This window comes from Chamaea fasciata, unplaced genomic scaffold (assembly GCF_029207755.1).
Source record: "Chamaea fasciata isolate MVZ Bird 193981 ecotype frontalis unplaced genomic scaffold, bChaFas1.0.hap1 SCAF_2, whole genome shotgun sequence".
Taxonomy (NCBI): Eukaryota; Metazoa; Chordata; class Aves; order Passeriformes; family Sylviidae; genus Chamaea; species Chamaea fasciata.
In genome coordinates, this window is record NW_027094087.1 from 56711274 (window position 1) to 56738263 (window position 26990).

At 41.4% G+C, this 26990-nt stretch overlaps 1 protein-coding gene across 4 annotated transcripts in view; it reads left to right on the forward strand.

The window, feature by feature from the left end:
* ELF1 (E74 like ETS transcription factor 1) overlaps window positions 1–26990 on the forward strand; it is an 87001-nt gene that overhangs the window by 20924 nt on the left and 39087 nt on the right. The window contains exon 1 of one of the 4 annotated variants that reach the window (XM_066176239.1): window positions 545–645. The exons of 2 other annotated variants lie outside the window; for them this stretch is intronic. The gene's annotated coding sequence lies outside the window, so the exon portion shown is untranslated. Of the gene's footprint in view, window positions 1–544; window positions 646–671; window positions 830–26990 lie in introns of those variants that run through there. One more of the 4 variants, XM_066176240.1, reaches the window with a different exon arrangement.

Genomic DNA, 26990 nt, shown 5'->3' on the forward strand with positions numbered 1-26990 from the left:
AGGAGTTAACCATTTTGGTGCGAGCAAGAAGATACTACATGAAAAGATGAGATGTTCCACAGAAACGTGGTTGTTCATTTACTTAAGGATGAGAGAACACAGTCTTAAACCGTGCCAGGGGAGGTTTAGGTTGGAAGGATTAGGAAGAATTTAATCACAGAAGGGTGTTTAGACATTGGAACGGGCTGCCTAAGGAGGTGGCACTTGGTGCCATGGTCTAGTTGACAGGGAGTTGTTTGGACATGGGTCAGACACGATGATCTCAGAGGTCTTTTCCAACCTAATTGACTCTGTGAATTACTGCTCATGGAGGGGAGCGGGCTGGGATGTTTCGTACGGAGCGGAGGCAGCGGCGGGAGCCGGGCGGGCGCGCTCCGCACACGAGGCCGCCGGGCCGAGCGGAGCCCGGGCGGGTCACGAGGCGCCGCCGGCCTGTCCCGCCCCGCCGCCACCTGCGGGCCGGGCCCGGCGGAGCGCCGGCCGCCGCCCCGGGGCGTGTCGTGTCGTTCCGAGCCGAGCCGCCCGGCCCCGCCGTGAGTCACCGTCCGGGGCCCGGGCACCACTTCCCCCTCTCGACAGGAGCCATTTTAGCTGCACGACGCTGCGGGGAGGCCGGGGCGGCGCCGCGGGCCCCGCGGCCGGGCGGTACGTGCTGCCCGGGGAGCGAGAGCCGGGCGGGCGGGGGGACGCGGCGCTGCGGGCGGCGGCCGCTGCCTCGACGTGCGGCCGCGCCCGGGGCAGTGCTCCGCAGCCGTCGGGAGAAACTGCGGGGAAGAGGGAACTTCTGGAAAAGAGCGGCACCGGGGAAAAGCGAACTATAAATTGGGCCGTGAGTAAAGGGGCGTCTCGGGGCGGCAGCGCCGTGAGCTGCCTGGAGCTGAGCCTGTTGCTGCGGGCAAAGGACACCGCGGCTGTGCTTCTCTGAGCAGCGCGCTGCACAACTGTGACAGCTGGTTTGTAATTCTGCTGCGTTTTATTCTTTTGTCTCCTTTTAAGCGTGCGGGGGTGCCAGGCAGGCTGCCGGTCCGAGCCCTCCAGCCGCCGCTCAGCGGACTGTAAAATACACGTATTTTGTTCTGGAGCTGCGTGTGCCTGGACTTGCTTAGCGTGGGGCAGAGCACGGTCCAGAGCGACTCGGGGCAAAGTGTTGGCAATCAGCGCTGCAGCTTTGAGCACCTTCTCTCCACTGCTGTTCGCCCGGTGTGGTCCGTGGTGACTTTAAAATGGCAGATATAAAATATCATTTCAAAGACAGGTTATTCTCTGCGCCCTTAAACTGAAGTTGTCTTTCTGCCGAAACAGAGCCATTAACGGCAGCCGCCGCGGTGTCGTTTCAAAATAGAAGGAGTTAAGTTGTTATGCGGGCAGGTGCTCACCTTTTCCTGAAAATGATTAAGAAATGGAAGTTATGGTGATGGTGTGCATGGCAGACCAATTAGAAAATAGGCTTAGTGGTAGTTGTAATGGGAGAAGAAAATCTGGGAGGTAATTGTGGTGCGTCAAATTGCTTCTTAAACTTTCAGTGGATGAAAACCACCTTGGTTCCCCTAATTATGTACTTCTGAACTCTAGCAAAGTATTTTGAAAAAAGAATCACTGTTTCCACCTTTGTTGCGAGAAAATGTTCTTTAGAAGTTTTGACTGAGTTTTTGACTGAGAACTTTGGACCCTATATTTCAGTCTGTCACATGAGAAATCAAATTCGATATCTTCTTACTGAAAATTAAATGGCAGGGCACTTGAGCTGCTGTGCACAGGGGAATACTTTCCGTGTTCATTTACTGTCTAGAGCCTGTATCTGAGAAGTATAATGGAGTCTTGGTTAGTACTGTGGTCAGTTGCAGGGGAGGGAGAGGAGGGAGGCAACCATTGAGTAAATGGTCATGTTTTGGGTGAGGCTGTCTGTCTTCTGCCTTCCCAGTATTCAGCCATATCTTCCTTCGACATCTTAAGAGTGCAATATGTTTTCACTATCTTTTCGTGTTACATTTTGCTTTTTTTTTTTTTTCTTTCTAAAAGAAACAAGTTTTGCAAGTGTTAGGGAGATTTATTTGGTGCGTTGTTACATGTTGAAAAATCAAAAAAAAAGTTACAGAGGAACCACTTGAAAATAATATTTTGATTTAGTAATAGAGGTTTTTTCCTAAAAAAGTTCTTATATGTTTCTTTTTAACATCATGACTTTTATTTTCAGATTGTAGGGCTCTCTGCTTGCAACTGGTAGAACATGATCCTCCCTTTTCTTATCTCTTTTCTCCCCTTCTTTCTTTTGCACCAGACCGTGTTGAGACATCCAGCCCTAAAAACTTGAGGTTTTAAGTTTTTCTTTTTAAGTCATCTCCCAAGCTGCAGCTGCTTATCTGGTCAGAAGGCTTTTTGTGTTCTAAAGGGTAAGTGTCTGCTGCAACTTTCTCTTGATCAGGGCTTCACAGAGGAGCAGTTCCTCTTTGAAGGCAAAATCTGCCATGTTCAGTCTCTTGCTGCTGTACAAGAACTTTGCCGGGGATACAGATGCATCTGTGGTACAGTGGTGGAGCTAAGAAAAAGTGATTTGAAACTCCCCCCAAGACTTACAGATGACAGTTTGGGCAGATCTAGAAGGCAGAGAAGTGGATTAGAAGGTACAGAGTAATGGTATTAGTTTTGGTACAGCTGAAGCCCATGTTTGTCTCAAAAAAAAAAAAAAAAAAAAATCACACCTTTCTCCCACTCCCCCACCCCCAAGGCAGGGATCTTTCAGTCTGGATTGAGTTTGTGATTGTTGAGAGAGCCATGGGAGTGGTGTCATTAGATGCCAGTTAGCTTGAACATTATTTCCAGATCCCTGCTTTTACAAAAGTGTTGGGTTTCTAATGTGCTCTTTTCAAATCCGTTGAATATTAGAATTGTCAAGTCCATGGTCTTGGTCCTCAAATGAGAAGAAGAAAAAAGGTAGACGTCCAGATCTGAAGAATGTGGTTGGCCTGGTATAGCCTGATGTTTCAGGATTGCTGCAAACTCATACTTCAGTTGTGTGTGTTATTTTTTGGGCACTTGATGTATGAAAAAAGCCGAATCCGTGAGGTATATTTCAGTACAACCCTTTTCAAGGGAGGGAACTGTGGCAGCGCTGTGCTCAGTGAGCTGATAGAAAAGAAAGAAAAATGGAAGATTTCCCTCTCTATCAGAGGAGAACCTTTGATCTCCAGAACAGCTTTCTCTTCTTGCAGGTGTTGGCAAAAATTTCTCAGCTTTTGCTTGCAGATTTTGTTGTTTTCACTGACAATTTTGGTAACTCACTGGAGTTTTGTTGGGTGTGCGAGAAGGAGCAAGGACTTTCCCCCACCACAGTGATTCAGCACAGGAGTGGCAGGAGGTGGAGTTCACCTTTCCAGCCTTGGTTACAGTCTGCACCATAAGCTCTGAAACTTTGCTACCATATGCCAGTGATTTATGGTGCTTATAATTTTAATGCCACTGACGTGTTTTAGAGATTATTTGCATTCTTAAATCCTGCTTTCTTAAATCTTACCTAAGTGTTTCTTCACAGATAAAGTAGTTGACAGAGACTACACATACTGGAATTTTAAGTCTTTTGCTTATCAAAAGTCTGCAGCAGCCGTGTGAAAGGCTCTGGATGTTTTCACTTTCTTGACCTGACCTGGCTAATCTATGTAGAGGTAAAAACGATTTATTCTTCAATATGAGCCTGTCCTTTGGCAAAGCTTCCCACTGCGTCAGTGGTTGTGCTGAGAGGATCCCCCATTGGATAGGGACCAAAGTTTATGCATTCTTACCTTGGTGTGCTTTAGGCTTTACCTGTCAGCCGTCTTCAGTGTTGAGTCAGAGGGCTGGAGCTCAGGTCATTTATTTGTCCTTAAAGAGATCACTCCTCTTGTGTCATGTGTGAGTTTCTACTGGGTTCAAGCAGGCTTCAATATGAAACTGATAGTAGTTTTGTTAGCCTGGAAAGAACCTCCAATTCCTAAATTTGCATGTAAAAATTATTTCTCTCTGTATTGGGGGAAAAGATATTATGGTTAGGATATTTTGCTAGGAATAGGAATGTTAAGTACATAGGTTGGAAACTGTGGGAAAGAGTTGCTTTGGGATGGATTGAATGTCACTGTCTTCATCTATAATTAGATATTCTAGTCTATTTCTAGAACACCCTATATTTAACTCATCATCAACATTTCTGTGTGAATATACCAAATACATTTTTTGTTTTGAGGGGAATGTACTGCACTTCTTGAATGTTGCCGTTAGTGTACTAACGGTTTCATCGCTTCACTTGTGAGCTCCTTCCGCATTTCCTTCACCTTCTTGCATGGTAGTGGTTTGACTTCTGAAGTGGGCTCAGTATAAATGTCATGCCACGCAACTCTTGAGTTTCTGTGTTAGAAGAAAGGGGTGATCTTGGGTGATTCAAATTTTTGTCTGCTCTTGAGAGAAAGAAACATTTTTACTTATTGTGGCCGCATATACTGTTTGGTCATGCTCTATGTTCCTTTAGAGTTACTTGTGTTTTTCATGAGATCCTTTGACAGGGTGAATAAATCTGACAGGTTAGAAGAAAACGACTGTGTTTTTCTGAGCTTTATATAAAGTCACTTCTGCTGTTCTCCAGTTTTCGGTTATCTTGCATTTATTCAATTTTAAGTAGCAACTAGGGAAAGAAGTAGCAAAATATGATTGTGAAACTGCAGTTACAATTTGTGATACCCAGTGCTGACCACTGTCAGAAAATTAATGTTTAACTTGCCCTTCCAACTAGACTCAATTTCAAGTTAAAAGCAAGTTCACAAGGATACTGTCAGTTTTCCCCTCTTTGTGCCTGCTACATGTGCTGCCCTACATAATTTTGGAGCTAACAAGAATAGCTTCCCAAGGATGTGATCACATGGTTTGTTTTCAGTGGAGGCTGTCTTTCTTACCAGAAGATGACCCTCTTAGGAAGAGCTTTCATGAAAACTGTGTCTTGAAGTCACCAGGGCTTGCACATTGTCTGCTGATGACAGAATTTGCCTGGCATTGTCCTCGGAGGTGGTGTTTACATTATCCATTCGAATCCTCTTGATGCATTTTCTGTTTTGTGCTGTCATTCCCCCATCTCCAGGGCCTCTGTAAACTATTTACTCTCTGTAGCCATTCCAGCTCTGTCCTGATGCCTGTAAATTAAGCATGGAAACGCGAGTATTAGCTATCAAGAAAATAATTGTGACGCTTACGGGCCGTGGAGGGCAAAGGGTTGCAAACTGCACACATTGCAAGAATTCGCTTCACTTCCCTGTCTCGAGGTGCCTCCAAACCAGCTTGTTGAGAGCTGTGTAAGCCCAGCAAAGGGCTCCAGTACTCTTGGTGGTGAGCTATTGGGAGGCCATCCTGTTGGTTCGGTTTTTTTTTTTTTTTTTTTTTTTTTTTTTTGAAGGACCAACTAATGTTTATTTCAAAGAGAGAAAAGAGGGAACTGTAGAGAGGAAGTGTCCATTTGGAGACCTTTTTTCTGTAGAGAAAAAAGATGGTTTAGTCATATGAATGAAAATGAAACTTTCTGTGTTGAAAAACAGTCCACAGTTTGCTGAGGACGGCTTGCAGCATTTTCAAAAGTGCTGGTCCTTTTCGGTCAAAAAAGTGTGTTTCTTTTAGTATCAGTTCGAAGCAACAGTGAAATAAATTGCTTTTGAAGCAACTAAGTGAAACACAGTTTGAATTTGTCTGAAGGGGCTGTAATCTGAGGAACCTGATCTAGCTGAGGATGTCCCTGGTCACAGCAGGGGGGTGGACTAGATGACCTTTAAAGGTCTCTTCTAACCAAAACTATTCTATAATTCTTACGCAGAAACCATTGATTTAGACCATTTAAATATGGACTATGAAGGGATTTCTGGGGTAAAAAAAAAGGCAGCAAGAAGGTTACTTTTGGCAAAATATTTTCCTGTTTGGGCACTTTTGAAATATGTATATCTGATTATGATTGCTTGATGTAATGCAACATTCTAACATTTGTTTTTATAAAGACCTAATTGTCTTTTAGTATGGTCCTTCAGATGACATCTATTAAATCTTGTTTCAGTGGTACTGGGCTAGAAATAATTCTCAACAGTAAGAAATATTGAAAAACTTTTCCCAAACTACAAGCTAAGAGCTTGGACTTGCAATTTTTTTTTTTTTTTTATAATATTAGAATGGGATATTTGCAGAAAAAGCTTTATACTTTTGGAGCAATGTAGCTAGAAGGATATATTTTGTGTCTAGATTCTGGTGTTTGTAATGTTTAAAGCATCTCTTATGGGTGCCATGTATTCAGGTGGACTTCGGAAGCATTTTGTTAATTTTTAGTTTTAGACTTCATAAACAGAAAAGCCGTGATGACATTTATTGATATATGATGATGTGAAATCTCTGCATTTGAGGGGAGAGACAGTAGCAGTTATTACTTGCAAATACCTAGCTGGGTAAAATCCCATTGCCTTGAGAGAGGAAACCCAGGACTACTGATGCATACATACTGCACAGATGCAGCATGGCAGTAAAAAAAGGAAATAGAAAAAATCAGTGTGAAGTTTGATGGGTTTGTTTTTGCTGCCTTAAATGCGGATCTCTAGGTGGGATGAAACCTCTACTGTGTGGAGAAAGCAGTTTCTTTCTGAGAGAGACTGCCTTTGGAGAACCTGTTACACTGTCTGTCGTGAACAATCCTGGTACTTATTAACTGGATTGGAGAATAATGCTAGTGCCTTGATGCTGGCTCTGGTATTTTCACACACCATGTGCTTACAGAGCTTAGGTGCACACTGAAGGTGCTTCAGCCTCACACCAGCTGCTTTTTCACTCATAAGTGAAGGCAGCGTATGTAACTTCCCTGCTGGTTTGGTGGCACATCCCATTAAACCCATGCAGCAGCAGTTTGCGTGGATGTGCCCTGGAGCACAGGAGGGACGTTTGGGCTAAGCAAGTTTTACTCAGATAGGGAGTTGTAAATCCTTAAACAGCTCATTTAGCATCTGCCCAGGCCCTTAGCTTGCCCTTAGGTAAGACTCAACAGTAAAGCTGTATTAGTTGAGGTAAAGTTGCAATTTAAACTCTAGACCTACGTTTTTGTGAACCTGCACCAGTCTAATTTAATTTAAACGTGCCTTTAGTGAAACAGTCAGAGGTGGGCATGGTCATTCCCAGATGTTTCCTTGGCAGGAGCACTCATCCAGCTGCTTGAGGACTGCCATCCTCATTTTTTCTTGCTGACAGCATAGATTGTTTCCTAGTGCGTTATTGCCTTCCCCTCCTATCCGCAGTCTAAGCTATTTGTGAGAGCAACCTTTTCCTTATCTTGTTCAGCCAAGATGAGCCAAGTTGGCAAGTCACATATCAATGCCACAGAAGTTGTTGAGCTGGTTGACTGAACCAGGTTAGGGATTGATTTCAGAGTGGTGGAGCCGTGGAGTTTCTAAGAGCTGGGGTTGAGCAATAAGGAGAAGGACAAAGTAGCACAGTTGTCCTTGGAAAAGGACCATTTTTCATGGCCAGTGCTTCAGCAAAGCAATACTTAGGATGATTGACTAACTCTCTTCTACACATCACATTAAAACTTGTTTTCCAGTGAATTATCTGAACACCATAGCTAGATGCTTTTGATTGAGAACAAGAATGTGTTAACTAATAAATTAAGTATTGCTCAAAGTTATGTAAAGGTTTAAATTTCGATAATGTAAAATGGGAGGAAAAGGTGTTTGCTTGTTAGTTTGGGATCATGTGCAAATAAAAGCTTTTGGTGAAGGCAGAAGCTTGGGCTTTTTTGTTCTTTTTACTTCAGAGAAGTAAAGTGAGAAGAAGGGGAAGGAAATGCAGGGATGAGAACTGCATTGCTGCAGTTTTGAATGAATGTTAACTTCTTGCTTTGTTTAAAAATATTTTAGTTATTCCTGTCTGCTAAATCAGGTTATTGAAATGAAATGATGACCTTTGCTCTGAGCCTGAAACAATCCAGAAGGAAAGCAGGTGTTCAAAAGGATTAAACCTCTTACCTCAGCTAAGAAGTGTTCTGGTAGGGCTGAGGTTCTAAGGGTGCCGTATTTTTGCTGAGACTAAAAATGTAAGAATGAGGAAGAATTTTAGAAGTTATTATGGTCAGTTGCCAAGAGCAATGCCACGATAAATTATTAACTCATTGCACTGTAGTGCCTTATAGTGCAAACAGAATAGCTGGTTATTGTGCTCTGCTTGGTAAGTCAACACTGTAAAAAATTCCTCAGTTATCTGGAAAATGTCTTCTTTGGGGTGTTTATTAAAGGGATACAGTAGAATTAAAAATCATGTTCCCCTCTGCTGAAGCTGGTTAAAACCAGTAGAAATCCATGAAGACAGTTTCTTTTCTTTCTCTCTGGGGAACCTGGTCAGTGGTTGTCTTCAGCTCAGTTTCGCTTTTGCTCCTCTCTTTTCACAGTGCTTTGGTGAGGTGTGGTCCCTCTTACCTCCCCAAAAAACACACCGGAACATGGCAGTTGGGCTGTTAGGTGCAGAGACATGAGGCAAGTTGATTCATAGCTGTTCTGCTGGAAAAGCCATTCTGTGGAGACCACTCCTCCCGTGTTAGCTGTAACTGAGTCAGAAGAGCAAATGCAGGAGCATGTGGGTACTTTGCTGATGTCGTGCAGCAGTGGTCTCAAGGAATAAATTTTCAGTCTTTTGAGAACAAAGTCATCCTGATTTTTATTTTGCTTTTATAAATGTAAATACCACAACATTTACCTTTGCATTTTTGCTTAAGCCATACAGAGCTCGGAAACTTAGATGATTTTAAGGTGTCTCAAAATAATTTATAAACGAACGTTCCCCTCCCCCCTTATATTAGCCCTATGCTTCTTACATTAAATTTCTAAGTTAATAATCTATAATTCATATAATAGATATTAATTTACATGTAAATATTCCTTTTGGTGTTTGTTATGCTTAGATCTAGTACCGTAGTAATACACCATGAAAATAAATACGTATGAGAATTTTGAAATGTTTGTTCTTATAAAATCTGTTGTTCTGTAGCAGAACATCGATGAACTTTCAGGGTTAAAAAGAATATCCAGCTTGAGAGCAAACCATTTCTGGACCAGTGTCAGCATCTGCCACACCAGTTTTCTAAGGAAAACATTGAATCCTGCCAGTACATGTTGCAAGATATGACCAATGTGACTTACGAACTAAGAAGCGAATCTGCAAAATGCTGTTGGCTACATAGTATTGTTGGAATCTGAGATGGAAAATACTTGGGTTTTTTTCAGTTCTGCTTTTGCCAAACCAGCAAAATTTAGTAAGGTTCAGTTCGTGCTGCATGGCTTTTTTGTTCAGAAAGGCTTTTGAGCAACCATTACTTTTTGTATCTTTTTTTTTTTTTTTTTTTTTTTAATTTGTTGGCTACTTGGGATTACTTGAGTACTTGTCAAGGGTGGGACGTGTGTCTTAAGTGGATGTCAGAAATTCTGCTGAAGCAAACTTTCTCTTAGTGTCTGATGGGTCCTAGTTCTGGGCTTTCATTCTGATTTCCAAGGCATGAAGTGGCCAAGTTTTTGGTGACATGGAGTGATGTAGTCCTGCCTTTTGAGGCAGGGGACCTGTGGTTCTGTGGAATAAACAAGGTGGTCACAGAGCTCATGTGGGAACTCGTGAAAACCAGGGACAAAATATGCTTTATCAGAGGAACCTAATTGAGGAATATGTTTCTAAGTTAGAAATGAGGAGAATTTGGACCCTGTTCTTTTTCAGGGAATTGCAAACCTCTGACTTTGTGGTGTCTGTTTAAGTAAGAGTGCTAGTCACCCAATGAAGGCATTTTTATTCTGAACTGTTTTGGGATGGGGACGGAAACCATGTTAGGATGGAGCACCTCGGTTCCGTGAAGTGTAAAATGTGTCAGATACTCCTTGAAATCCAGTGAAGATGTGTACTGCTTTTAGGTTTATGCAGAAAATTCTAGACTGCAGCAGTACATGATAGTATAAAATCAACTAAATATCTACTGGTTGATATATTTCCCAACCTGACTGATTTACATGACTGACATGTCTTCTGTTGCTTTAATTGGTAACAAAATTAGTTTTCCTCTGTTTTATACCACCAGTTGCCCATTGATGGAGGAAGGATATGAGGCCATCTTAATAATTTCTCATCCTATATGAAAATACAGTTTTTAGGCTGACTAAGGAGATTATGCTTTTTGACAGATGATATTATGGGGAAATCTAAGACTGAGCAGAAGACGACTTACAGAGTGGCTGAGAGCGTATTGCTTTGCATATAGATACCATAGTAATTATAACTGTGCTGGTGTTCTGCTTTTCACTGAAGTTCTGCTTTTGTCTAACATTTGGTTTTTGTGCTTACCATGTGGATACCAAATGCTTCTTCAGGGTTTCAATTTTGCAGTAGACCAAAGGTGTGTTAATCAAGGTATTACTGTTGGAAAAGCCCTGTAGATCGTTAACCTGTCCCCGCTTCTAGGACAGGGTGGTCATAGAAGAGGCTGGTACTGTATTTGGAAATGGGTTTTTCACCACTGGTTGTGGTTCACATCTGAAGATTTCAGAAAGAATCTTAAAAGATTTCATCTGTTAAGTAAAGTAACTCGGTTTCTTGGCAGTGTACAAACCTGGTTGAGGAAGACCAAACTCAAAAAACTCCACAACTGGCCTGCCTATCTTCCTGGGCCCTGTTAGATGAGGATGTGCCACCAGTGTTTTGTACACTGCTTTGGTGGCCTTCTGGGGCCGCATTTCAATATGCTTGACCTGCTTGCTTCTTTATCCATCCTTCTGGCTGGCTTTCTGCATGTGGGCCTAATTTACTTTTTTTTTTTTTTTTCTTGTTTCTTCAGAAGGTGTCACAGAGTGTCTGCTGCTGGCGGGTGGCCCATGCAGGGGGACAGACCTGGCCATGCGGGCAGGAAGCGCTGGCGGCTGTGCTGGGTATCTTTGACTGCGCTTCCTGTCGGTTAAACCACGAGCAGGGGAGCAGATGCGCCCGAGATGACAACGCCGCAGCCTGCCCCAGCAGCCATTGTGTAATCAACTGTCTTCTGCACTTGGGGCTTGGTGTCCCTCTCAGCCCCTTCTTTAGACACCTGAGGGTAAAGGTCAGGGCTTATTTGGCTCAACAGAAAGCAGGACTTGAACTCCTGAAGCATGAATTGTAAGAGAGTAACCATGGGAGTTATCCTAATGTGAGAGCTGGGGTCCAGTGTTTCGTTTTCCGCAGCTATCAGTGTGGGAGTTTTTAAATGCACCTGAGAAACTGGCAGGTCAAGGCTCAAGTCGTGTAATTTCACTAATGTCTTTCTGGGCGGGTAATTGCCACGTTACCTGACCACTTTTTATTGTAAAATCTGTGATCTTTGGAGTGTTTTGTTTTTTGTTTTTTGTTTTTTTTTTTTTTTCTTTTTAATTATTAATTTTTTCATCTCAATACACTTGTGGTTTTGAGAGAGCTCTGGCTTTCAGTTAAACAGCTTTTTAAAAGTGCACAGAAAAAGCACATAAAACCTTCTGTTGTAAATGATGTAAGTTTTTAATGTAGGTTGCATGATTTCTGAAGATATGTATGTTATTGCATCACAATTAATTTACTGAAACTAGAACTACAGTAGTATCTATGCCCCCATGAGATTTTAGAGAACCGAGTACTCTGCACGTCAAAATTATTTTAGAAGTGAAACTGTGCATACATTTTAACCTTTTTGTCTCACTTGGTGATCTCTTCTTCCTCATGTGACAGCATAGCTCCCAGAATATTGTTTTTTTTTCTCTTAAACTGTATGTTTGTTGACTAGCCAGCATTGAGTAGGGATGTCTTTGCCATGTGATAAAATATTTCTGTACTATATGCCCTTTAAAATAGAGGGTTTCAGCCTGAAGGGCACATTACTCAGTGTGGGGAAGAAGAGAAAGGTTGTCGGGGCAGTGAGATTGGGTGGGTAAGGGGTTTGGGGTGTTTTTGTTACTGTTGGTTTAGGTTTTTTTCTCCTGCATTGTGTTGGGCTGTGGGGCACTCTGCATTGCAGCCTGCGTGAGAGGTTTTGAATTCACAGAAGAGCTGCTCTTGCAGAGGTAGGCACTGCTCTGAGCTCCTGGTTCCCCAGGTTTCTGCAGGGCCAGGAGCCAGCACCACAAGGGCAAAACTCGCCGTTTTGCCTCTGTGAAAGGCACCAGCTCTGGCATTTCTAACATAGCTGCACTGGAAGCCTTTCACAGTGACAGGATAATTCTAATGGCCTTTCTCCCTTTCAGTTTTTGAGGACTGTTGTTCTCAGCACTGTCAAATTTGAGAAAGGGAAGATACAAACAGGGCACAATCCCTGAGGGGAACACATAATAAGACCTCCACAAAACCTCTTGAAGTGTATGGCATCTTGAAAAAAGGCATAGATTTGGGGGGTTTTACCCACCCCCACACAATTTTGATATTATTTCATTGTATCTATGGTCACAGTAAACCACTGAGACTTCGCCGAAGCAGATGTAATGTTAGACAACAGAAATGAAAAAAAGAAAGGAGGATGGAGGATAAATTAAAGGATGGATTAGTAACTATGTAAAGCAGCCTGTCTCTGCGTTACCTTGTTTATTGTAAAAGTTATCTTCTATCTACCACTCAGCTTTCCCTCGTGTTTTCTTCTTTTGCTTTTTTAACTTTGAGTTTTGTTTTTAGTTCTTTGGGGGGGGGGGGGGGTTGTATAGATTTTTTGTTCATTTCATTGGGGTTTTTTGATTTTTTGTTTGTTTGGGTTTTGTTTGTTTGCTGGTGTAGGGTGGGTTGCTATTTTTTTATCTCCTTTTTTTTTGTTTGTTTTTCTCTTTTTCTTTTTTTTCCTCCTGACTCTGTATGGGTTGAATGTTGTACTGGGAGAGGAAAGGGTGGGTTAAAAGTGATACATAAAAAACATTTTGCCTCTGGTTCCTATGATAATTTGCGGGTTTTCATAACAGAGATGATGTCTGCTGAGGAGCTTCTTGCGTGATGAGGCTGTGGTGCTGCAAGAAAAGCTGGAATGTTTGTTTTCCCAGAGACCTGAATGAAAATTGTCAGAGGGCTGGAACAGCTATCCTGTAAAGAAAATCTAAGAGAATTATTCAGCCCAGAAAAGAGAAGACTCTGGGAAGATCTTGTTGCAGCCTTTCAGTGTATAGATGGGAGTTAGGATAGAGACGTTTTACCAAGTCTTGTCATACCAGGGAAAGGGACAACGGTTTTTGACTGAAAGAGCATAAATTTAGATTGGGCATAAGGAAGACATTTTTGACAATGAGGATGGAGAGGCACTGGCACAGGTTGCTCAGAGAAGTTGTGGATGCCCTATCCCTGGAAGTGTTCAAGCTAAAGTTGGATGGCACCATGAGCAATGTGATCTAGGGACAGATGTCTGCTTCTGCCAGCGGGGTTGGACTTCAATGATCTTCAAAAGCCCTTTCCATTCCAAATCATTTTTTGGTTCTCTGCATTGGGGCCTGCATCAACTCCTGATAATTTAGCAAAGTCAGATATGACCTAAGGAAGGACCTTTCATCCTCAGAAGATGCAACCTACCTTTGCTCCCATTCATTATATGGAAAACTTAGAGCAATCTCAGTTCTTTCTTGTGGAAGCATTAAAGGTTCTTAGAATGGAGAAAAGGCAGGAACAATCTTTTCCTTGTGGGTTAATGTGGGGAAAAGCTGCTGTAGGAGAAATATGTCTCCTCAATTCCCCTTCCGTGTATGACGCTGTAAGGGTTTTTCTTTTGGGAAGCATGAGTGGACTTGTGCAACAGCCCCATTCAGACAATGCTTGAGAGAGGGGGTAAGCAGGCTGAAATATCTGTATTACTTGCTCTGCAGAGCTGAGGGGAGGTAGGAAGAGGTCTCCAGGTTTGTGAGCCACTGGCTGCAGTGAGTTTGTGCTGCTTCCTTTTGCAGAATGAGACCAAGCTGGGCACACAGCACAAGGTGATGGGGTGATTTTGCATTTTCCCCAGGTGATTTGGTTCCTCCCCAGCCCTGCCTGCTGCCTTGCTTCTCCCCACAGCTGAGGAGTCGGGCTGGCTCACAGAGCCCAGTGGTGGGGGCTGCAGCTGGATGGCACAGGCGTATGTGCAGCAGCCACATCTGATGCCTTACTTAGTTCTACAAAAGACATGGGAACTTGAATGATGAAATGAGGAAGAAGTGAGGCTTGAATTTCTCTACACCTGGTTTGTAGGAGCTCTGAAAATTTCCAGAATAAACTGATTCTGTAGGTGTTTTCATGCAATACTCATAAATTCTGTGTCAAGTTCATTTCATTAGCAGTGAATTTCTGTGTCTCCCAGGGGCAGGTGTGTACTCATATGAGAGTGACTTAGGCTTCACTGTACACTTCCCCAGACATTACGAAATGAGAAATACTGGCCTGTCCAGACACTGCCTTCCCTGGAGGGACCTTTGCAGACCCTGTTCCTTTTCCATAACACTCTAAAGAAAAATCTCTTTGCTTTTTTATTTTAATCTTGTTGGTCTTTAAATTGTGCTTTGTCACTGTTTGAATCCCCATGGTGGGAATTGTTAGTCTAACAACAAATCAGAAGATAATTTATATTCTCTTAATAGCCACGTTCAATAGTTTGAAATTCCCCAGACTATTAGTCTCCCTTCTTAATCCCACCCCATGCAAATACTTTAGAACATAAATTTAGGCTACACTGATCTGTAAAAAGAAAAATGTACAAATGGCATGGGAATATTAGTTTCTGTCTTGTTCTGCATAGCTGCAAGTTAATGTATTTATTATTGTAATTATGCTAAACATCATGAAGCATATGCATTTTTAGAAGAATGAATATATTGCATTTCAGAGTGCATTAAAATTGGGAGCTTAAAAACTCAAAAAGCTAACTTTCAATTATGTCTTGAGTGAATGTTCTTCTCCACTGCAACTGTGTCAGCAGTCCCTCACCTTGAGGATGTTTTAAAGGCATAATTTTAGATATTCTCTGTTTGGTTCTTTAGCTAAGATTTTTTCCTTCAGACAGTTATTTGGGACTGTAACTTGTTATGTCCTGGATACATGTTCAGAACAGCAGAAATGTCTGTACTCTTCATACTGTTAATGCTGCTTCTCCAATTCAGGCAGCCTTCAGCACCTCATTGATTTAACCCAGGAGCGGCTTTTGAGGAAGGGCAATACTGAACAAATAGGTGAAGGGCATTGTTTTTAAAAAGGCATTTGGTTCAGGACTCTTACTGTGTAGGATTAAGAAGCAAAGATGCCGTCATACTCCAAGTCCAAGAACTGGCGGATGAAAAGCTGGACATGACCCAACAATGTGTGCTTGCAGCCCTGAAAGCCAACTGCATCCTGGGTTGCATCAAAAGCGGTGTGGCTAGCCAGGGCGAGGGATGTGATTCTGCCCCTCTGCTCTGCTTTCCTTGGAGCCCACAGTTCTGTGATTCTGTGAAAACAGCACAGTTCAGTGAATTTCTGACCTGAAACCTGGAAGGTAATGATTACCTTTTGAAAAGCTGGCTGAAATGAGACAAACAAATGCGAGAGGAAAATAAGAACAGCGTAGAAGCATTTGCCTCTCAAAATGTTATTCTTAAAGCATATCAAGTGAGTAATGCTGAAGATGCTAGTAGGGAGAAAGAAGAAAAGATGATGACCAAGATTGGAGATAAAAAGCTCAAACCTGCAGCTTCTCTGCGGGGATGAAGAAGTCATCTCTGGAAGGTTTAGAGACAAGTGAACTGTGTTGCTTTTTTTTTTCTGTGTGCAATGGGGAGATACTCAGTGTGTCTACACTGGATGAGATTATTGGTATAACCTGTACATAGAACTCTTTGTGCTATGTGCTCCACACCCATAAGTAGTTGGCTGTCTAGTAACAAGGTGGTTTGTGTACCAAACAAGTTAGAGCAAGAGCCTAAGGTCTGGGTTTTGTTGGTTTGGGTTTTTTTCCTTTGTTTTATTTTGAAGTCCCTCTGGCTATGTAATACTCACATTTTCTAACCAAGACGGTGTCCCTCCCTCCATGTGTCAGTGCTGTGAGTGTGTTGGTACTTTCTTAAAGTTGTATCCAATCTCAAGTTCAGTTTTAAGCTAATGTTTTGAAAATATTCCTTGAGTTCAGAGCAAACTGGTCAGCAGGTGATTTTGCTCCCTTTTCTGCATGGTGTAGATCTTACCTATTGTCTTTTACTTGAGAGTATCTGGAGTATTTTTTTCCTTCTTGCCTTTCTCTTTGGTGAGCTGTGACGCCGGTACAAATTGCCCATGCAGAAAGCACGTCCCAGCTCAGAGCTGAGACTCATTCTGAGGGAGAATATACAGTAACAGCCTTCTAGCCCAAATTAGCCTTCACCCTTCTACCTGCAAATTTAAAAGCTTATGTCTCTCAGTCTATAATTTTCAATACTTTTTCTTTTTGTTTTTTTTTTCTTTTTTCTTGTTAGACTTTAGATGACATGTGAATTGCAGCTACAGTGATCTGTAAATTATGATACATTGGAAATCAGACACAAGATTTCACCTCAGAAAGGAGTAACAAATGTCTTGCCTTGGGAGAGTCTCTTAAAGATGTAGTTTGTTTTGGTGTCTTGTTTAAGAGGCCAGGTCTACCCTGGCCTACATAAATGCCGTCTGAGCTACCATAAAAAACCGGCTTAAGCCAAGCATTAAGTTGAATGCTCTCATGCTAAAAAAACTCCAGACAATTATATTAGAAAAGACAAACAGTGAAAAAGACTACCCCAGGCTCATCAGACTAGGAGGTTAGTGGGAGGGAGTTCAGGAGGCTCTGACTTCCCTGTGTGCAGCTGTTCCTTATCAGTCTGCCTGTTTGTGGGTATGGTTTGGTACTTTGCACCTTGTTTTAAATTACCTTTCACTGCCATTTCTACAGACTTTTCAATTAAGTAAATCTGTTTGTGAGATGTTAGGAGGTGTTGTCACCTTTCATTGGTTTGGGCATTTTTGTTGCTATTTGGGGTTTTGGAATCTATATGAAAGCTCAGTGCAAGTATCAGTTTTGTGATTTTGACAGAAGGAGATGTGCCTTAATTTTTCCAAGAGATTTGCTGATGGAGATTTGTCTGTCCTGTCCCAACCTCATGAGTAAATCCCTGCCTGTGTTAGGAATAGGGTATGGACTCTCCAAGCCCTTAAAACCAAAAAAATCACAATACTACTTGCTTTAGTTCACTCATCAAACTGTTTTAGAAAAAACTTCTGAAAAGAAGTAATCTCAATTGGTGTGACAGAATGGGTGACAAAATAGACCTTTGGGAGTGTTTAGGGAAGGTGTGTGTTGGGCCTCTGTATAGGTGCTCTGACTGGTTACAGATTGGAGAAAACAGGTAACTTCTTGCTTGGTGCAAAAGATCTCGCTGATTAATTCCTGTGGTATAACCATTGGAAATGTGTGACCGAGTATTTAGTTTCTTATATTTATGGATAAAGTTAAATGAGTATCTTTGTGGCAAATAGATTAAAAAGCTTCAGGCATTGTTTGTAAAAACATGTTTTAACTGATAAGCTTTATAAACAAAACGGAAATATGTATCTGTATTCTACTCACCTGTCATTGTTAACCATGGTGCTAACTTAAATAGAAATAAAAGTGTTCTTGTAAATGAGTGGAATCTCTTGAAGACCAAAATGTTTGTCTAGTTCTGAGTTAGAGCAGTTTATAGGTAAGTGTTAGTTGCAGTGCTTTGTGGTGTGGGCTGTACTGAAACACCACCTCCTTGCACCATTCCGGTTACGTGTTGAGAACACGCCTGCCTGCCTCCTGCTCTAGCAGCAGGGTCTGAGGGGAGGCAAGGAATCAGTATGATTACATGATCTTGAACCCAGAATGGGGACTGGGGTTCCTCAGACCTGCTGAGATAAGCAGCAAATGCTTCCAGACCAGTGTTCTCGTTGGGGGTAGGGTCTGCAGGTGCAGGTTTGTTCTTGCGGGCATCTTGGAGCCTCTGGTCTTGGCGTAGCTTGCCTGTGTTCCGCAGCTCCTGAAATGAAATCTCACTCCATCCTGTAGCTGTGAAGTCAGAAGGAGAAATGACTCCTCTGCTGCAAATGTTTTGTAGGTGATATAGCCTAGAATAAACATTTCTCCTGTTGGTAGAAAGAGTTAAGCTTTGAGGGCAACAGGTATAGGCAGACTTAGGTATGTGATATGTTCGACTCTTTTGCAAGGTGCTATGATGTTGCCTCCCTGTAATCTGATACCAGGATAGGACAGGCTAACCTAATGGAGGAAAATAGAGAGCAATGTGAAAGAACTGGAAATTCAAGTCTAGCTGACTAATACCAGCCTGCTCCAAAAGCTTTTGACTGTTCGTTTTGCTGACAGCTGACAGCAAATGAGAGGCAAACAATAGAAACATGGCCTAATCTGCTCTGAATTCATACAGATCTTTTAAAGACCCTGCAAAGGTAAGACCCTTTACATTTCTCAACCTGGCATATACTGAATGCAACCTTGAACATAAACATTGCTGACAAGAGCAAAGTACCAAACTGAGGCTTGAAGTCCACATCTGGGAGTTTAGGAAAAGGGAGGCCTCAGCAGGTTTTGTGTGGATTAGTTTGTGCCCCTCTCCAGCTAGTGCACATCAATTAAATTCATATTTCTGGAACCGCTTAAGTACTCAAACGTAGAAATGCAAATCACACAGCACTTCTATGGCTATGTCAGAGAGTAATTTTGAACTTATTAAAATATTTTGTTTGTTGTGCTTGACAGTCCAGTTAGAAGAGTTTTTTAAAAAAATTAATTGCAATATGAAATGCCCAGAGTGCTAAAAATCTGTGTTGCAGAAGTTGTAATTGGATTTTTAGTGAGCCAGGTCCAGTAGCAACTTTTGCAGAATGCTGAAAAACTCCTGTGGGAGTTTAACTCCCTGATCTAGAATTACTGATGCTTGGCTGGAAGAGGTTGCCTGGAATAAGAAACTTTTAACTTGAACTTGATCTCTGCTGGCCTCTTTTTTTTGTTTTCCTCTCATATACATTAATATATATAGGGCTCATTTATAGAGCTGCTAAAGAAAAGAAGTTATTGGTTTTGGCCATCCATTTTTCTTTGGTAAACTTTATTTTTACTTGCAGGTAATGTAAAAACAATGACTGTGTTGCTAATTTATGGGCAAAATAGTTTTTAGAGAATGATTGACAGTTTTATGTCAGTATTGGGTACAGACTGGCGACTGGTCATTTGTGAAGTTTGGCACCCTTTCAAGGCAATTATGTTCAGTTTCTCTGATATTTTTTCCTCCCACTGACACTACTTTATTTTCCTGTGTGTACGTGTTATTCAAAAGAGCAAAATCTTTCAGGGTCAAACAGCTCTTCTCTCGCTCACCCCTCTTTAACAGGTTTCCTCTTATCCTGTTTTAGCTGTCTTGGAGCTCAACCCTTTAGCTCTTTTTGTATTGGGATCTTTCCCTTGGAAATTAATGAAGTTTGACTTATCTGCATCTATTGTTATAGATTCTTATGGGCTTGTGGTCTTAATGCTCCATAAAAGGTGCTATTAAATGCCAGAAACCACTTAAAGGTGCCTTTTAAAGCATTTATTTTGTGTCACTGGAATAATACATTTGGTTTGCAAAAATTTCTGAACCAGATTTGGGATTTCATCAATTTACTGTTTTCTTGGTATCTTTTTTAAGAACAGCTTTTTGAGATTTTTTGCAGTGTAAAAAATAGGAAGATAAAGTTGATACTCATGTTACTTATTAATGTTGGCAATTTGGTAATCTTATGACAAGACATAAAACCAGTCCTTTCTCTGCAAATTTACTATTGGATAAAATAGCATATACTAATTGTTGTAGGAGAGGAAGTAATGAGAGATCTTTTGTTTTCCTTTCTCTCTGTAATTAGTATCACCACTTGATGAGCTGGGCTAAGTGGACATTTGCAGTGTTATATCCAACTTGTAGTCCATCCGTTCTTGTTTTGCAATGTTAAAAATATTGCTATTTTTCTGGTGGAGAGTATGTAAATTGAAAAGCGTGCAGTTAACAGGAATAAAATCACAGCAAAATCCTGCCGTCATTTAGAGACGTGTGATTGCAGTCTGAATTACTGAAGGTTTGTTGTGTGTTAAGACAGCTCTTTTCCATTGTTAAAAAAGAAATCCTTGTGTAATGGAGCTGGTTTGGTCTAATTACATTTAGCTGTTTTTAAAACATTTTACAATTTTCCTAAACTTTTGAATTCTGTCATGTCTGTAGCAAGGAGTTTGAGCGAGTACATCGAGGCTGATGAATTTTTAATTACTTTCCTTCCATCCTTTTAACACTAGTTGCTTCTTAATTGAATGTCTCCATGTTCTCATTTTATTAGCTGGGAAATGTGATCACCTTATTTTTTCCTTTCTTTACCAATAGTGATGATTTAACTACAAAAGGCAGAATCAAGGGGCGGACCAAGTTTAGTGACTGCCAAGAGTTTTGGACCAGCAAACCACACTTCCCAGCCTCTGCATTTACTGGACATTAGCATGTTTATGTAGAATTATGCAGTAGCAAGAGGAAAAGCAGGTCTTTGCTATGAATGTTATGCTTTCAGCTGGTCCTTGGATCCATATTACATTGCTGAATAAGACCATGCTTGCATAAACATTCCCCATAACAACATCTGATGGTTTTGTTAGGATAAGAGACCTTTAGATAGTCCTACAGAGAATTCTTAGAAAGATGGGCAGTCATCCTGTCGGTTGCCTGGGAGCTCAGTGTGATGGTGTGCTTGTGGCCAGCATTTTTCAGGTGGTGAAGGCCTGACTTACACCCCTCTCTCTTTTTGACAATGCCTGTGCACAGATGTTAGTTTTCCGAGACCAGGATATTCATACTGCCCTGAGATGTTGGTGCTGCTCCATTCCCTGGCTGGTAGACGGTCTGTGGAATTCTTGAAGGCTTGGCTAACTGTGTTGTCCCCATACACTGCCTGGGTGACATTGTCCTTTTAGGTGTCCTTTTTTAAGGCGGGGGGGCAGTTCATCTTGTTTGTTTGGCTTTCAGTGGGTGAGGGGAAGATCAAGCTAAGTATTTTCTCAGCAGCACTAGGGTGTTGATGAGCACCAGTGGGTGGAGGTGGCTCAACTGGAAGCAAAGAAGGAGGACTTTCACGTATCCCCATGTTGTATAGAGATGTGGGAGATTGTGGGTTTTTTAATCTTTGGTAGGCCAAACAGCTGCACCAGAATTTAAAAGTCAAGTCAGTAGAAGGGCATATGCTTTGGTGTATATGTGACGCATGTGCACATGGATGGAAAGTGTGTTCATGCAACTGCAGCTGATGTGTGTGCGCCTGGGTCCGTGTGTCCGTGAGGGCAGGTAGAGTAGCGGTTGTGCAGTGAAGTGTTAGCTGGCTTTTGTCTAACTGTAATTGAAATAAGTGATTTATCTGTCACCTGAGGCTTCAGCAACCCAAATTCAATCTGTAAAGTTTCAAAGTTGCATGAGTTGCCAGGTGATGGCTTAACCACTTCTAAAAATTTACCCTCCTCTTCTCTTTTCAGTACCTAATGTGCCAAAAGTCAGGCAGCTGAAAAATGATGTTTGAATCCACTAAACAGTTTTGATTGGGATGGAAGGAGAGCTGGGGGCTGGCAGGCAAGGAGGAAAAGAGATCCAGTGTCTCACATGATTTGTGGAGGAGAGGTGGGATGAAGTTGTCCCGTCAGGGGAGATGGGTCGTGTCTGATCTCCTTAACCTCTTCTTCTACTATGCAGCCAGTCTATGAAAATGCAGAATTCAGTTATTTTCGTGCCTGAGGAGTGGGGAAGCAGGAGAATGGGTTTGGACCCTCTATTCCCCCTGGAGTGTCCTTGCTCCCTTGCTTTAGGTCAGCTAAGTTTTCCTGTTGAGTTGGCTCTGCTTTGCTAGGGCAAACATTGCAGACAGGTGACTAAAACCCAGCCTGGCCTTTCCTTGCCTGATCAAATTAGGGAGGCTTGCTCTTAACAGATGCTCAAATACTTTTTTTTGGAGCTCAAGAGCTTCAGTAGTAAAGCTGGAGAGAGCCTGTCTCACCTCAGTATCTTTTAGGCTGCGCCTTAGGCCTGGCCTGTTGGTGGTAGGCTGATCTTTTGTTGCTGCTGGATAAATCAATTACTTACAGTGCTCTACATCTACACACCTACACTGATTTGGGGCTGCCTTGACACACTGAATATGCTGGCAGGAGAGGATACAGAGGGAACAAAGTCTCAACCATGCTTTAATTTTTTTCAGCTTTCCCAGCAGTGCTCTGCCAGGTTGCTGGGTTTGTGTACAACAGCTGTGTTACATAAATGTGCTGAATAAAAGGGACTTGAAAAATATGAGGGAATATGGGAGATTGGAAGAAAAGGACTTTCAGAGGTGGGAGAGTCTGTAAAAAGTGCTGGAGCCATTACTGTTAATAGTCTGGAAAGGAATCTTGCCTCAAATTAAATATTCAGGCTAAAAGAGGGAGTTACAAAAAGGGGGATGAAAATGTGATTTTTTTTTTTTTAATTTTTTTTTTTTTTTTTTTTTTTTTGTGATGACAAAGCTTGTTGCTTGCGTTTGTGTTTTTTGCTCTCTTTGGAGTAAACATCTGTTTTTATATCAAGTGGGCTCATTTAATTTCTCTGATATTGACTGGATTTTGTGTCGTTTTGGGGTTTTATCTGTGTTTATATTTAACAGATAAACCTTCTTACTCTCTGTCCTCCTTGCTGTGTGTGCACTGAGGGCCTGTGGTTTCCAGACAGGCTGCAAAACAGGAATTCATTGATACTGATGATTTCTTTGTCCTTAATGAAAGCTCAGCAAAGGTCACTGTTGGCTTTTTTTGTGTCAGCTGCCCTTTGCACAGTTTGCCCTAGGCAGCATGGATGCTCTCAGAAGACTTGAGTCTATTCCTTATGTTGTTTCTTTCCTTTCTCAGTGCTACCCTCTTAACCGTGTTGTTTTCCTATCTCCTTTAATTTGTGTGATCAGTTGAAATACTGAGCCTTCAGAAACTTTTTGTGCCAGGTGCCATATAGTAATTTGTTCTTGTCATTTCATCAGTGCAGATGCCCTGGATCTAAGGACCAGTTTCAAATCCCTTGTCCTGTGCAAATTTGTAATATTACTGAATAGTAAAAATTAAGCCATGAAGAATGATACAGAATACTAAACTGTTAACATTTATGCTTGGTATGCACTATATATAAAGATCATTGTTGGTCTGGGATTTCTGCATTAAGAGAACTGCAGTATCATTCAGCTTTACCCTCTTTTTTAAGAAAACCTGACTCTATGATGATACTTGTTCATTATCTTAAAGGGATGTGACTTGTTAGAAGGTGAACTGACTTTGGGTTGAGCTATCCTTAATCTCCACTGGTAGAATGGAGTTAGAAATTTGAGTGAAAAGGTGTGGTTGCCATCCATGTTTGACCTCACTTGAGATGGTTTTCATCTGTTTAGATTTCCAGGTGATACCTTTAATCTTTCCTTTCCTCTCCTTCAGTCCCCTCTTTTCCCTGTATCCAAGATGGTGTAGAGAAGGGGGGTTCAGCTTTGCATTTCTGTTAAGTCACAACTTTGTAATTTCTAGGTTAGTGCTAATGCTGCAGATTGTCTTAGGAAATCAATGGGAAATTCCAATCTCAAGTTATTTGTCCCCATGTTGATTGACTGGAACTGTTTCATCAATAACTCAGAACTCAGATCGTCACTTGAATCTTGAAGCAGCTAAGCTGGGTCTTATTTTAAATGTAGAAATGATCTTAATAATTTCATGAGAGAGGCAGTGCAGGATGATTACAGTCATCTTTAGTAATCCTTAATGGGACCGGATCCAGTAACTCGCTGGAGGCATCTTTCAGCTCATCTGGCATGCTCTCAGTACCAAGACTTGAGTCTTCTAAGCTCATAGCTGACCTTTAGCAAAATTTTAGGTTTCTTCCTGGTACTTTGATACCTGCTACACCTGCTCCAGTGTGTGCCATTATCTTGTTTTGGTGTTCTGCATTACAGTGCTTGAATTATGAGATAGTGTGGCCTATACTGGCTCATATTATCAGGATTTGAAGGAGAATTTGTGGATTTGTGGCTCCAGTATGGAGCCTAGGTGCATTGTTGCAGCTTCACCATTGGGACCAAAAACGTTGGTTCTGGAGGTGTTTTTGGAAGCTTTGTTGAACTGGCTCAGTTCAATGGGCTAGGACTAACTGGAGGGGATAAATGGTGAAGAGAGGTGGGGAAAAAGCTATGATGTCTAGCTGATGGCTAGGAGAGAATGCTACAGTGCATCTTCTGGGTTACCAGAGTAGCATGTAGGAAGGCTTAGGTTGACTGAATGTGTATTTTGACACACTGATTGAGGAGCTTGTTTCTAGATGTTGAAATCAGTGGATGAGGGGAGTTTCCAGAGGGATTAAAATAATTTGAGTTCAGTTTCAAGGATTAAGCAAAATTAAGATGTTTGTTTATATTGCTGTGTCTTCATGCTGCTTTTTGTAATACATCTATACAACAATTAGTAAAAATGAAAGCAAAACCTTACTTCTTCTGTAGTTCTGAAAATCTGATGTAAATTTTATGGTAATATATATTGGGTTCCCTTTCTCATAGGATTATTTGTATGCAGTCAAGCTTACTGTGCATGTGAATAGAATTTACACGTTTTATGCTGTTTGCAAATAACTTATTTTCTGCTCGCAGATGTATGTAAAATCAGGCAGGGGATAAGTGGCATTACATAGCAAAAACAATAGTCATGTTTGTGTTAGCCTATTGACAGCAGGACCCTATGATAGTTGGAATAATGAAAGCACAGTTTATAAAAATAGATGTGAAGGAAAGTATTGCTGGTTTAGAATTCTGCTGGCTTCTGTGAAAAGCTGCTCTTGTTTTCTATATGGCAGAGAAAGTAATATGGATTGAAGGAAAACCCTTTTGCATTATTCTGCTGTGCTGGTGTTGCCCAGTAAATCATTTGCTATTACTATACACTGCAACAGAAGTAATGATAAATATCCTCCAACAGTAATAGTCTGCGTCCCCAACCTTTATAAGGTTAGATATAAAAGCTCACTAAAGCCTGTTCACTCATTTGTTGTTGGATTTGGTACTAATGTTGTGGTTAGATGTTTCTTTTGTAAAAAGAATGTATCACTTGACCTTATGGATAGAGCCCTTGGTGGTTTTGGGGATGATGTAGGGGAGAAGGAACAGTCTCACATCACTTCACCACTGCAGTGCAGAATTCATAAAACAGGCTTTTGACTGACCATTCCTACAGTGCTATCAGATGATTAGGAGTTTCATGTTAGCATGAAGCGTGACTGGTTTAAGCAGTGCTTGTGTGGATCAAATGTATTATGCTGCTGCAGTCTCTTAAATGTTATTAAATCAGGATAATTAGCTTTGCTTTGAGAGTTTAGTTGTTTGTTTTTTAAAATAAAAAGTAAGGAAATATTTCTTTCTGGCTTTCAGTAAGTTTACTGCCACGGCTTTTGGATCTAATGCATTTAGTGTACCTTTTGGTATTGTAGTATCTACTGTAAAATATTAGTGTTTTACAGAATAATTAATAACCTTGCACTAATGGAAGAAAATGTCAGTTGCAGTGCATGTGGTGAACTTTTAAAATTTTTAGGGTAGCTTGACCTGCAGTTTTCCTTATATTTAAAGCATACTCGGTAGCCTGTGTCTCTAACATGTCCTTTATCCATTTTTTATGTTGACTCAATTAATTGTTACTGACCATAGACAGTTATGGGGTCTAAAGCACTTGTAGCCTTTGTTCATACATGTGGCTTCAGTCAGTGTCAGGGCTGTGACTATATGCCCTTGCAGTATTCTGTCTCTGGACAATTAGCTTAAACCCCATTTAAACAGAAGCCTCCATTTGGACAACTGAGGTGGTTCTTGTATTTCCCTGTTTGCCTTGTGATCCTTTACAGTGAAGTTGCTCTTCACTGATTAGAGGGTTTGACTTAAAATATTATTTAATCTTGTTGGACAGTTACAATTTATTCCTAAGGGGGAACCATAATAGAAATTGTACTTCAATAAATTTCCATACCTGCCTTCTCTTCTGAAAAAGTTGGTAAATCCCTGTTGGCATAGATTGACCCACTTGAATCGCTGTCTATAGGCAATATTAAACTATATATTATATAGCTATAACTTTATTTTCAAGCTGGTATACAAGATGGTAGGAGTCTAGGATGGCCCAAGTTATGCTTACTCCCACTATGCTGGCAATATGTGTCTGCTTCCTAATGGCATCCACATCTTCTGAAAGGCAAAACCAAATAATAAGGTTTAGGGAAGTCACCCAGGATTATATGGTTGCATGTAATGCTTTCAGTGCCATAACCCTGCTGAAGTATGGAGAATGCCTTGTTAACCATTCAAGTCAACCAGTGAAATGGCACGTGCTGAGGTTGAAATGGTTCCTACAGTGCTTCTTTCTCTGTTCATGCATGCAACTCTCATTAAAGCAAATATTATGTAGTTAAGGTTGTGGCTACTCTTACAAACCTTTTAACAGCTAATTAGAGTGCACTTTGGAAGTTGGGGAGGTTCTCCTGTTTGCATAATCTTGGGTTTCCTGATTTCTTAGAAGGGTAGGATCTAGTGACTTAAATGCCTAAATGCTCTGCCATCACTACTTAGGAATTTGGGAACACCACAATCTATATAGGAAAAACAGCTGTTACATTTCCTAGAGTGAGGGAGTACGAATCTCTGACATGATCCTCCCTAATTAAATTGCTTGGCACTGGGCAGAGGAAGATGCTCTTCATTTTTTTGAGTTTCAGCCTACTGCAAAAACAAGGCAAAGTTAAACCTCCTGTACAAAGGCAGATGCTGATCATCACCAATGGCACTGATGCTGATTTTCCTGGGGGTCTCACTCTGGATGGGCACATTTTAGACCTCTGCCTTCTTTTGTCACAGCAGCTCTTAATCGAAGGCCGTTTAAAGATGTTTGCTCAAAACACTAGGAACCGTGTATTTTTCTTCCTTTAAAATAT